Here is a 12,075-nt window from a genome sequence, read left to right on the forward strand (position 1 = left end):
CCTCTGTACAATAGATTTGCACGATTGGACTCAGTGGATTGACTGACCTTAGGTGGTGCATCGCAGGGTGCCACCATAGTTGGCCAGTCGACTGTATCCAAAGCAGGGTTACCGGGGAGGTCGGAGACTGAACACCCAAGAGTTGAGACATTAGAAAACTGTAATATTGCAGAACTAATTACCAATGACCATAGAGTGGGGGGCTGTATATCTGACTATACTAAGGTTTTAATTAATTCCCTGTGTATGCCTATCCGCCCTCTCGACGTCCATGCAAATTGTTCCCCAAGTCCTGATGATCATTGTACTAAGGTGAGCCTACGCCCGGAGGCCACTGTCGGGAACTCACTGGGAACCACCACTAGACCCTAAAATTATTGTCTTGGAACATAGCTGGCCTTGTATCTAAACTTGATACACCAGATTGGGGGGAGTTTGTTGATGCACACAGAATTTTGTTTCCTCCAAGAGACTTGGTCCCTAATCCCCGTCCATAGAGTGGGCTTTGTAACCTATCATGAGACTGCCATCAAGGGGCCCAAAGGCAGACCCTCTGGGGGATTGTGCATTTGGTTGGGCACCAATCTTGGCTTTATGGCAAAAAGACTGGACACTGGTTGTCCGGACATAACCTGCATTTTATTAACATCTAAAAAAGCGGAAAAAACTGTACTTATAAATATCTATTCCTGCCCAGTTCAGTATGGTAGGACTTCCGGAACTATAGAAAAACTGTCTGCTCTCTTAAACTCCCTTCCGGGTGACATGCCAACTATAATCGGAGGGGATTTTAATTGCCATTATGAGCCATTGAACGGGGTAGTTCAACCTATCACTTAGATGAGGATGAAACCTTAGCAGTGCCCCTGTCTAATACATACCCGCCAAAGGGTGGTCACCACTAGTTCTCCAAATAACCTCACTCACCTTGACCTTTTCCCGAAGGGCATGCAATGGGAGGTTCCCAAAGGATAATCCAGCTCACCCAACTTTTAAACGCACAGGCCAGAGCTCGGTAATTGATTATTTATTAATTAGCATTGCGAATTGGCATAAGATTTTAGATTTCAGCATTATTCAACGTACAGAAAGTGACCATCATCCTTTGGTCGCTTTGGTAGATATTAGTTGTAATGATGCAGACTACGGTCCCATTAAATCTCTAAATGGTGCTTATAGAGTTAGAGATGGAGGGAGGCGCATCCGCTGGGCCAAAGTATCCCAATCCCCAGAAGCTGTTGCCAGAATTTACAAAAGTATTATTCCTTTGCTGGAGAGGGCATCCACAATTTCGGATAACCTTGCCAACAATATACATGGAGAGAATTTTGGAGAACTCCATCAGGAAATGGCTGCAGCTTTGGTGGGCTTCTTCTTCAATCCTAAAATTTTGAAGCCTAAAATCAACGGGGATAAGAATCTGTGGTTCAATAAAGGATGTAGGGTAGCAAAATGTACTCTTAAGGGGGGTGAACAGTCACGCATTAGGGAAGCTAGGGCTGCTTTTAAAAAACTCGTTCTAAATGCAAAAAAAGAATGGGAAGAGGAAAGATGGGAATCTATTAAACGTGCACTGGAGGCAAAAGATACAAAGACCTTCTGGAACCTGGTTCACACCGGGAAGCCAGAGGGAAAGACTAATTTGGACCCATCAATCTGTGAAGAAGCTTGGGGCAATCACTTTAAAGAACTTTATTCCAACTCTACAATCGAACCGAGTGAGCTCCCAATATGCCTTTTAAATCCTGACCCTTCATGGGACATTCCACCTTGCACCTTGGAGGAGGTCCAATTGGCCCTTCTTAAGATGCAAGGAAATAAAGCGCCTGGCCAAGACAGGATCCCAGGAGACCTGTGTAGGGAGGAACAAAAAATTTGGGCCCCATATTTACAAGCACTTTTTAATGTCATCTTGGGGGTGCACCTGCCCCCGCCACATGGCTGGGGTCAGAGATTATCCCCATCTATAAAAAGGGCTCACCTATGGAACCAGCTAATTACAGGCCAATAAGCCTCATAGATGTATCCCAGAAAATCTATGCAAGGGTTCTACTAAATCGCCTACAAGAATGGATGAGTGAACAAGACACCATTACTCCTTTACAAGCAGGATTCAGGGCAAAAACTTCCACTATTGATCAGCTGTTTAGGCTCCAGTTATTATACTGGAAGCACGTTACTCTAGGTGGTGGTAGTCTATATTTAACCTTCGTGGACTTGAAGTCGGCATTCGATATGGTGGACCGTAATCAGCTCTGGAGCATTCTCTTGGACTTGGGTGTTCCACCATTTCTGTGCCACCAGTTTAGGCTTCTCCACGAAGGATCCTTCGCAAGAGTAAGGTATGGCAAGCATGGGCAACTGACCGCACCTTTCCCCGTAGAAAAGGGGGTTAGGCAAAGTTGCGTCTTAGCACCGACCCTTTTCTCCCTTTACTTAAATGGGTTGATCCACGACCTGCTAACCATAAAGGATATAGACTGCCCGAAGTTGGGCACGCGAAGCTGCCCCACCCTTATGTATGCGGATGACACGCTGCTGCTCTCAAAGTCACCTATGGGCATGCGGCGTGTCCTAAACGCGTTCAATCAATTCTGTAGAAAAAGGAACCTTGTAATTAACATCAACAAAACCAAGTATATGGTTTTTAATGTGAACATCAGAAATTGTCCCCATCCTTTAATGGAGGTTCGACCCCTGGAAAGGGTGTCCGTGTTTGATTATCTGGGTCTTACATTAAATGATAAGATGGGCTGGGGCCCTCAGATGAACAAGGCCAATTTGAGATCACGCAGGCCATGGGGGGCATTCTCAGAGTGCAAAATAACTGCACCGTAAAAACGATAGCCCCTCCTCTGGAAATTTATAAGGTCCAGGCAAGGGCCGCCTCGTTATACGGGGCAGAACTATGGGGACACAGGACCTGTAATTCCCTAACTCTAACGGACAACAATTTCATCCGAAAAATTGACCCTCCCAAAATCAACACCCTTAGTTCCCCTCAGGATGGACCTTAATATTCTCCCTATAGCCGATGTGGCAGCAATTAGACCGCTGCTATATTGGCGGAGGTTGTGGAGCACTCCTGAGTTGGGGTGCTATAGGGAGGAATCGAAAGGGGTAATGAAGTTGTTGGGGGCTAGCAGCATTCCATGGTTATCCTTTATTAAGAACTCCTTTTGTGCGATAGGCATGGAAAACCTCTGGTCCAATCCGGAGGATGCATGCTTAACAACATCAAAATCCTTATTGAAAGCTGCGGTTAGGGAGTACAGAATGACAGAAGCCCTAAGGTCATCCACAACTTTAAGACTCATATCTGAATTCCTTGACTTTAAGTGCCATTATGAATTTGAAAAGGTTTTAGAATCTATCCAGCCATTATTAGCCAAAAAACTTTTCCTCCAACTCAGATATGGCACTTTACCTTTTTTCTCTTTTACCAATAAGTGGGCTGAAGTACCAAAACGACTCTGCCCTGGATGCTCTGAAAAGGAGGAGACAGTCGCCCACGTAGTCCTATTCTGCGGGGCTTATAATTTGCCAAGGCGGAAATGGTTAATACAACTGTGCAGGAACTTAGGAATCAGGAATCACTTAGACTTCCTCAGGATTCCAAGAACTGATTCTAATCCCTTATACGTGGTTGCAATGACAAAGTTCCTATTTGCCATGTGGCTGATTCGTAGAAAGCTTGTGTAATGGTGAATGTCTTCAGTTGAGATGGCGTTGTTACCTTTTAGGACTATAGTGTCCAACCCTTAATTGCTTCCATGACTAGAGAAAGTATAGTATTTTCCCTTCCGATTGTTGTATGTGACTTGGGGAATAAATCTTTTGCACTTAGAATTTTAGAATTGTAAATATATCACATTCTTAGAAAAAGGTTTTAATAGTTATGTATTTTAAACTCTTTTATGATGTTTGTTATCTTGTATGGATTTTGCCCGAAATGCTTTTGGCTGTGACATATACCCTTCCTAAAACCTACCCTCATCTTGTAACCAAAGTAATTGACTGTACTTTTATGGTATGAAAAAACCGCAATAAAGTTTTAAAAAAAAGCAAAACTCCAGCACATATCAGTACTTCATATATCGTTGGTGCTTGTTCAGGATCCCCCCTGTCCATTTCCTTGACTCCAAAGAGAGGCCAGTAATACTGGGATGAAGCCGCTAAATAATATAGCTTAAAAGAAGGTAGTCCCCAACCTCCTCTATCCCTAGGAAGGGAGAGGTATATATTCGGTCTCTTAGTCCTCTTATAGCACCAAATGAACCTAGAGACCTCCTTCTCTCTTTGCTTAAACCAAACATTATGAATTTCCAAAGGTATTGCGCGAAAAATATGCAGAAGTTTTGGCAGGATCATCATTTTGATGATATTGCTTCTCCCTACTATTGACAGTTTCAGATTATCCCAGCGTTGAAGATCATTTTTAATTTTCCCTATTTTAGGGGTAATGTTTAAGACCACTATATCATCCACCTTCACCAAGATGGTAATGCCTAGATAAACTGCTTTTTCAACAGTTCTGTTCTCCAGGCTTGTAACAAACCTATTTGTCACGATCTGCGTTTTAGCTTTATTTAATAAAAAGCCTGATTGGGTCCCAAAACCTTCAGCAATACTTTCGACAGCTGTCATTGCACGGTCGGGTCAGATGAGATAATAGCCACGTCATCAGCATAGGCCAACAACTTGGTGTCACCGCTTTGCAGACTAACCAGAATAATTTCTGAAGAGGCCTCCAGATGCCTAGGAAGAGGATCTAAATACAGGGCAAACAATAATGGGGAAGCAGGACAGCCCTGTCTTGTTCCCCTGCAGATTGAAAAAGGGGCAGTCTCTACCCCCATAATTTGTAGTCTTGCTACAGGGTTAGCATATAAGACCTTTATTGCTTTCACAAATGGTTCCCCTAGGACATAAGTCTTAAGTGTCTGCCATAAAAAATTCCATGACACCCTGTTGAAGGCCTTCTCCACGTCTAATAAAGCTACCCCCATAGGTTTAGCAGCAATCTCGGTAGCATCAAAGAGGATAATTAACCTAACATGATGTGCAGTCCCTCTACCTTGTATAAAACCATGCTGCCATACTGATACAAGATGGTGCATCACAGAGTTTAGTTGTGAGGCAAGAATTTTAGAATAAAGCTTAGCATCACTGTTTAGCAGCGTTATAGGCCCATATGAGCCTAAGTTTGTTGGATCTTTGCCCTTTTTTGGAAACATTATTAGTTGCGATGTGGCCCCTTCCTTGATCTCCTGAAATACCCTAAGCATAGGACGGTGTATCTCGCCAACGAATACTTTGTAAAACTCTATAGGAATGCAGTCAGTTCCTGATGCCTTGCACGTTGGAAGGGCATGTAAGGCGTTAGAGAACTCTGTAATTTCTGCCCCAAGCCAGGCAACCTCCTCCTGTGGAACCCTTCCAGTTGGTTCGAACTCCTGCGCTTCTAGATTTGATAAGTGACCTTCCCCTGATGAAGCTGAATGCAGGTCTTCATAAAATTCTCTAAAAGCCTTTCTGACCTCAGTGGGCTCTGTCACGACCTCCTCTGCATATTTCTAATCTGGTCTATATAGCCTGCAGAAGCCTGCTGTCTAGCCCTGATTGACAATAATCTTCCCTCTGTCTTGCTATATTCAGAACAATCCTGCTTCTTGGCTAAATATTTTTCCGCAAGTCTCTCAGTATTAAAATCGTTCAGGCAGGCTTTAGTAATGTTAACAGAACACAGAATTCTTGACACTTCCCCACCACATGACGCAGCACTGATCAATTCTCTTTCTAGTTGGGCAAGCTTTTGATAAAACTGGTTAATCAGTTCTGCCTCTTTTTTTTGCTCACTCAAACAGTATTGGAAGATCTCACCTCTCGCTGCCCCTTTAAAAGAATCCCAGACCATACCTGGAGGGGCATTACCACTATTATTATAAAAAAAAACTCCCTAATCCAGTCCTTCACATATCCAATACATTTTTGATCTGTAAGCAAAGTCCTCACAAAAGTCCATCTAGAATATTTCTTTCTTATTCCTTTTACTGAAACCTCTAAGACTATCGGACATAATTCTAGAGAAGATTTCTATTCATGCCTCCTGTAGTATACATGGCTAGGTTAAAAAGTAGTGTAGTCTGGCATACTTGACATGTGGAGCTGAATAAAAAGTGTAGCTAGGTTCAGGAGCTCTAAGTTTAGGCCAAACATCTATCAAGCCAATATCCGTTACAATATTTTTAAACGCCCTCATCAAATGTGGCTTCTGCCCTGTACTAGTGGTCCTGTTCATTCCCGGATTGTCTCTAGACCCATTGAGATTCAGATCCCCACACAACTCACCCGGGGCTGGCCAAGATAGCAATTCAGTGGCCAGAAAACAGAATAATCCGGGATCATCTAAAACAGGAACGTAAACTGTACATAATGTAAAAGAACTAGTTATTTGCCTGCATTCCAATAATACCCATCTACCATTCTTATCAACCACTTTCCTGCCAGGGTTAATAGCGCTGCCTTTGATGAGAACTGCAACTCCCTTAGTCTTCACATCTTGTGTAGTGTATGCTGCTACCTTCAACCCCAGGGAGTTAAGTAAGTTGCTATCGTTCCTGGCAATGTGAGTCTCCTGAAGACAATAGATATCTGCCTTTAATACCTTGAGATCTTCCTGTATCCTCCTCCTCTTGGCCACATCATTAAGCCCACATATATTAATTGATACAATACAGACTTTAGCCATGGTCCCCATAAAGATTGTTTCCAGCTGTTCTGCCATATCTAAATTAATACTCATATTGTGCTGTACCTGCAAATCTTCTTGTATAGCCTTCCTTCCAGACTGCTCTCTGATCTTTAAAAACCTTATTGAATAATACCCATAATACGCTACTTGCTTCTGCTGTAATTTACACTTCACGTTGTCACAATACCTCCCTCTTTTCCCTCCCCCCACCACCCCTTCCCCCCTCCCCTTTCCTACCCTTAGAGGCAGCCAGACCAAGAAAAATCTGCGTGATGGATACAGGAAAAGAACATCACAGCGCTTCTCCCCCCAAAGCACCCTTCGCACTTTATTAAACCCAAAGTGTTGAAGAGAAGAGGAGGAGGAAAGAGGGAAATACAAAGGAAAGAGAAGAAACACTTGGTAGGTGAAATGCATATATAACATTTTACTAATGTCAGGAAGATAAAGAGAAAAACATTTTAATTTAAATTAACCGCACAGATACATGAAAACCGCAGACATTTCATTTATCTGACCGGATTTGATCTAGATACTCTCTAGCCTGAATTTCTGAGATAAAAAACTTGACTGCCCCTCTTATGATCGTCTTTAGCCTAGCAGGGGAGAGTAAATAGGCCTCAAACCCAGCATCCTGAAAGGGCTTAATCATTTGCCGGAGTCGCCATCTACACCGTACGGTAAAATGACAAAAATCTGGGGGTACAAAAAATTAAGATTGTTTATATTGCCATCTGGCCTCAGGTCGGGCTTTCAAAAATAGCCTGCCTAAGCATATAATTGCCAAAAAAAAACAATATGGCCCTTGGTTGATTCTTATCTATGCCAGAGTTCATATGTCTGGTAAACGAGAACCTGTGGACACTCTGGACTTCCCGCTCCCACTCCCACCCAAACCCAGGGAAGGATTCTTTAAGGAGATTTAAGATCAAGGAACGTATGTCCTCCCCTTCCAGGCCTTCTTTTATCCCTAAGAAGCGGCGGTTATTCCTCCTCATACAGTTCTCTATATCCTCCAGCTTCCACATAGCATCGGTGAGCTGAGCATCGAGGGTTTTAATATCCTCTTTAAAGTCAGACAGCTGCTTTTTGACTGCAGTTCTCTCTTCCAGAAAGTTAATCCGCTCGCCGATCTCCACAGGTTTTTCCGACTTTCGGTATTGCCCCGTCCAGTTTTTTAGTGGTCTGACACGGTGTTCTTTTATAGTATCCAATATCGTGCTCAATGCAGAATTCATATCTGTTATCCCTTTTGCCTGAGATACACCAGTGAGAGATACCATCTGATCAATTATCGATGTCATTGGGCTGGTTATGCTTGTGTGTGAGTAGTCCCACTTCAAGCCAGGGACGCCTGAGCGCCTTCCTTTATTTTTCTGGGTCTCAGTACACCTTTTTACCCCCCTTAGGATTCATCCATGATTTCTGTCGCTTCTGTGCTGTTTCTGGTGCTTCCAAAGTACTGGAGCCGGATGAAGACAGGATATCGTCAAGTTCACTGTGGCCTGAACCGGTTACGCCTGACAGTGACTCCTCGGTAAGGGAGAAAGACGTATCTGTCCGATCAGAGATGATATCTCCTGCTGCCTGAAACAGATCTTCGGGTCTGATAACAGCACCCATTCCACCAGAGGCCTCATCAATTGGTGGCCCACAGATTTGAGGGTCAGACATAGTTTTGTATTCATCCTTTCTGTTATCTCCAGGTTCTGTGTCTATTTCTATTTCTGTTTCTTTTCCGGCTTCTCTTTCCTTCCAAACCTCTTTACTGTTCCTAGCGGTCTCATTCTGTGTTTCCACATTTCCAGAGTTTACACCCATATCATCCGGATCTGTACTCAAATTATGGGCTGCCGTTTCTGTGTCTAAACTGTCAGGGGGTTCTATTGTATGTTCCAGAGTTCAATCCTCAGATTTTTTGAAGAATTCGGTAATAGTCGGTTGAGGTGGTATAGAAATTGTATTTATCTTATCCCCTACAATGACAGCCCTGACTTCTTCTGAAGCTTTTCCCCTTCCGCCCCGCGGTACGCTCAGCCTGGAGCCTCCGTTTCCCTACTCCTCCACTCTCTGCTTGTTTTTTGGCATTGAGAGTTTCATTTAATTCGCCAGAGCACCAGTGCTTAAGGGGGTGTCCAAACTATTAACTTGGGGCAAATGTATTTGTGGTGAATTTCTAATCACCACTTCTTTTACTTGCTTTGTCGATTTGGGTGGCATCTTCCCAAACACCAAGTTATATTTTGTTATAATGCAGGGTTTCCGTAAAGACAATCTGTGTCCCACTTCGACTGCAGTTCTTACCAACGCCCACCAGTTGGAGCACAGTGATCTTGCTGCTCTCAACAGCCTCTTGCTGCTCCCCTTATCGCCTCTGTGAATGCAAGATTCCGATATACCAGCTGGTGTTACAGTCCTGGATCGTCTGCTCAGTCCCAGTCCCAGCCAGGACATCCGTATGAGCTCTAAGTGTCGACACAGCAAGGTCTAGATGGAATCCCCAAATTAACAAAGCCCAGGTGAGTGCACTCGCTTCTGCTCAGCAACGCCCGAAGCACATAGCACGGAGCGGGGAAGAGGAGCTGCTGCTACCGTAATCACGCTGCCGCCATCTTGCCTCTCCTTATCAGAGATTCTTTTGATGGAAATGGCCACCATATGGTGATTCCCATAAGTCTTTCATACCAAGGAAGATAAATGTCTTTTTAATGTATAGAAGCCAGGTAGTTTTATTAAAACAATATGCCTTGATGATGTCCTTCAGGGCAGCAGCATAAAAAGCTAGTTTAGAGGTGGGCCATAATCTCCTCCAGAATAGTAACGGGCGCAACCTCGCTTTTCCTTCAATTCTCTTCACACCCAAGCCCAAGGGCAAAGAGTTGGATGGGATAGTAGGGGGCAAAAGGGCAAAGGTTTGTAACAATTTGTTCTCAGATCTGCTCAGTTTCTTTGTGTTGGTAAAGATTCAGAGTTCCGCTCAATAAAGGGCAGAGCCCAGTGCTTAAGCTTCATAGATCTGAAGAGCGGCTGCTATGGGTTTGATGAGAGAGGCACAGTGCTCTTTAAGGATGACCTCTACTATCTGTCTACCTCAACTAATGCTTGACAACCGCCTTATTGATGTGTGGCTTCCATGTCAAAATAGAAGAAGGTAAATTCAGAGTTATAACTCCCTATTCATCAGGAGCTGAAAACCTAAGAGCTATGCTAAGGAAGAATTGGCACATTCTCCTAATGGATAATGTGCTCAAAGAAGACCTACCAACCCACCCACTCCTAACCATCAGTAAAGCCAGATCAATAGGCGACATGCTGGTGACCAGCCACTTCGAAAAACTGCCCCGAAGAATCAATATCTTAAGGGAGCAAAAAGGCTTTTACCCCTGCGACCGCTGCAAAGCGTGCGCAGGTAGTAAACGGGTCCTTTCGTACATCATAACTGATACTGGCAGGAAAATGAACATCAACAAATTTATCACCTGCAGTACGCAGTATGCCGTCTATTGTCTACAGTGCCCCTGTGGCTTACGCTACATCGGGAGCACTATTAAGGAGCTCAAGCTAAGAATACTCGAGCATCTAAGAGCCATTGATAAAGTGGACCAGGCTTATCCGGTGGCTCGCCACTTTGCAGAGGCCCATAAACAGGACCGGAGTAAACTCCAATACTTCGGTTTAGACATTGTGCCTCCCAATATACGTGGCGGTGACCGTTTACGTAGGTTAAGGAGACTTGAATCTAGATACATCATAGACCTCTCAACAAAACATCCTAAAGGTCTAAACAGTGGGGAGGAGATGGCCTTTCATTTGGGGAAATAAATTAGATCCATCATAAAAAGACAATATAATTAAGAAGATCTAAGATGCCACATCTTTTGAGAAAGCTGTGATAAGATCTATCAGAGTGGCATCTATAATAGATAAACCCCATAACAGCATACACTTAAGTTGAAAGTTGATAACTGATATGTGTCAGATGAAGGAAGTATGTCATATGTATTCATATTATGTTGCTTAGCTCCAAGTGAGGAGATGCTTTATTCCTTTCATGTGACGATGATCTTGAGATCAAGATCTGGTATTGGGACTATATGATATATACATTTTGATATTAAGAATATGTCCGGTAGTGATGACAATTCAATCCGGACAATTTATAATCCTTGTACATTTAATCATGTGAAAGCGAGCAAACATATAATGATAACATCTAACCCCACAAGCATGAATGCAACATGATCTATATATTTTGATTTGATTTTGATCTTGATTTCGATCTGATTCTGAATTATGACCTAAGATTTACTATTGATGATATTTGATCGGATCTTTATATGGAATTGCTGAGGGACTACTTTTTCACTTTTTCACTTTCACTTTCACTTTCTTTCTCTTATTTCTTAGAGATTGTTTTTACAGATGAACTGTGACTTTTAGATTTGTAAATAATCTAATGCGTTTTCTGTTGCCACACGTGAAGCATCTAACCCTATGAATCCCACAGTTTATTTATGAGTAACTTCAACAGAAATGTTATTGAACTTGAAGTCTTATATTTTGATGGACTGTATTATACTATCTACTTTGCAAGGGGACATTAGCCGATCCACGGCTGGATTACTTTGTCCATTTTTGGATTATGTATTTCATATAGACCATATTCAGAATATGGCACCTGCCCATCAGTGGGCTCTAATGTCTAATATACGCATAACGTTGATTTGTTTGGTAATCATAACAAACGCTACAAGATGGCCGTCCCTATTCTGTGTATGGTGTGAGTCCCCTTTCTTTGTTTATGTCCTAAAGGATGTGGGAGTGACAGAATAATGTTTAAAACAATGTCGAGAGTAAACGCAGTGTAACACACACTGACGAAGGCAGAACGCCGAAACGCGTCATGTGTGCACCCCCTCCGCTAAATAAAATCTAGCGTGTTGAAACATTCTAACCCTCAAGTGCTGTCTTGTTCTTCTACCGAGCTTGGAAGGATTTTGAGCGTTATATATATATATATGCATGTGATCAAGGCCCAGGTGGGGCTGAAACGCATCGTGGCGGCGATGCAGGGTGCTTGAAAAATAAAAAATACCTGGCACGAAAAACTTTGGGTCCGCACTTCATCTTTCCTGTGTGAATGGATTCACGGATGAAAAGACTGCAATATATATATATATATATATATATATATATATATATATATATATATATATATATATATATTCACTGAAAAAACCATAGGTTATAGACCATATATAGTTAGGAATTCGCATTTACAAAACCTTATTTTACTCACACAAAACCATTGAAATTCCATA

The sequence above is a fragment of the Lissotriton vulgaris genome, chromosome 4_1, assembly GCF_964263255.1.
Source record: "Lissotriton vulgaris chromosome 4_1, aLisVul1.2, whole genome shotgun sequence".
Lineage (NCBI taxonomy): Eukaryota > Metazoa > Chordata > Amphibia > Caudata > Salamandridae > Lissotriton > Lissotriton vulgaris.